Raw genomic sequence first — 1,985 nt, 5'->3', positions numbered from 1 at the left:
GCGTGAGGTCCCTCACCTCCCTAATTGTAGCCGCCTCCTCTCCGGAAAATATGATTTCCCCGCTTTGGGGCTGAACCACAGTAGCTGAACCACGGTAGTGCTTTGAGAAGTGAAAAGATTTTACCCCACGACTCTGGCTGAATTGGGCACAAAGTTATTTTCTTCTTGCCTCCAAAGTGTTCTAGGGGCAGCAAAATCAGGTGCCTTCAGGGGCCAGAAAAATTACGCAAATGAGTCGTGAGCTTCCTACTGTAAGACAGTAGGAAGACATGGAAACAGACACAGACACGTAAAGAATTCATATTCGAGAAATTAAAACACCGTTTCTAATTCAAAAGTTAAGCATAGAGTTACCATATGACCCAGCAATTATATTCCTCAAACAAGTAATGTTCTTAGAAGTACTAGTCACAATAGTCAAAGAGCCAAAAGGTGGAAACGGCCCAAACTAACAATTGATGAGAGTGTAAGCAAACTATGGTAGATTCAGTGGACTATTATTCCGCCATAAAAAAGAAATGAGGCCACGTGATGACTCACGTCTGAAATCTCCCAGCACTTTTGGAGACCACGAGTTCAGGAACAGCCTGGGCAACTCGCAAAACCCCATCTCTATCTTAAAAAAAAAAAAAAGAAAAAGAAAAAAAAAGGCCCTATGTGATGTGGTGGTTCACCCCTGCAATCCTAGCAGTTTGGGAGTCCAAGGCAGGCGGCTCACTTGAGGTCAGGAGTTTGAGACCAGCCTGGCCAACATGTCGAAATTCCGTCTCAACTAAAAACACCAAACATTAGCCAGGCATGGTGGAGCAAGCCTGTAATCACAGCTACTTGGGAGGCTGAGGCAGGGGAATTGCTTAAACCCAGGAGGCAGAGTTGCAATGAATGGAGATTGCACCACTACTCTCCAGCCTGGTTGATGGAGTAAGACTCTGTCTCAAAAAAGAAAAAAAAAGAAAAGAAAAGAAAAAGAGGAATGAAATACTGATATACTGATGATACCTGTTACAACATGGATGAACCTCCAAAACATTATGGCAAGTGAAAGAAGCCAGACACAAAGCCTGTATGTGTTAATGATGCCATTTGTAATAAGTAAATAAATCCACACAAACAGAAAGCAGGTTAGAACCAGAGGCTGTGGGGAGAGAGAAAGGCAGAGTGATTGCCTAAGGAGCATAGGATTTCCTTCTGGGATGAGGAAAATGTTTTGGAGCTTGATAGAGGTGGTGGTTGCACAACGTTATGAATATACAAATGTCATTGAATTGTTTACTTTAAAACGGCTAATTTTATGGTATGCACACCTCAATTAAAAAAAAGCTTGTCACTTGTGGAACAAATTTGGCCCACGGCACAAATTTGCAACCCCTTGTGTTCTGTAGTGTCCTTACCAATTCTTTTTTTTGTTTTTTTGTTTTTGAGACAGAGTTTCTCTCTGTCGCCAGGCTGGAGTGCAGTGGCGCAATCCTGGCTCACTGCAACCTCTGACTCCCTGGTTCAAGTGATTCTCCTGCCTCAGCCTCCCGAGTAGCTAGGATTACAGGCATACGCCACCACTTCCAGCTAATTTTTGTATTTTTAGTAGAGCTGGGGGGTTTCACCATGTTGGCCAGGATGGTCTCGATCTCCTGACCTTGTGATCTGCCTGCCTCAGCCTCCCAAAGTGCTGGGATTACAGGCATGAGCCACAGTGCCCGGCCCCAATTCTTGTTCGGACAGCATAGAACCTCTAGGAAGAACTTCTGGCGGGGCACTTTGGTGGTTCACGACTGTAATCCTAGTACACTGGGAGGACGAGGTGGGCAAATCACTTGAGGTCGTGATTTGCCTGCCTTGGCCTCCCAATGTGCTGGGATTACAGGCCTGAGCCACCATGCCTGACCAGAAGAACTTTTTCTTTTCTTTTCTTTTCTTTTCTTTTCTTTTTTTGAGACAGAGTCTTGCTCTGTCACCCAGGTTGGAATGCAGTGGCGTGATCTCGGCTC

The sequence above is a fragment of the Colobus angolensis genome, unplaced genomic scaffold (genome assembly GCF_000951035.1).
Source record: "Colobus angolensis palliatus isolate OR3802 unplaced genomic scaffold, Cang.pa_1.0 Scaffold350, whole genome shotgun sequence".
In the NCBI taxonomy this organism is placed as follows: Eukaryota; Metazoa; Chordata; class Mammalia; order Primates; family Cercopithecidae; genus Colobus; species Colobus angolensis.
Note: the sequence above shows the minus strand (reverse complement) of the source record.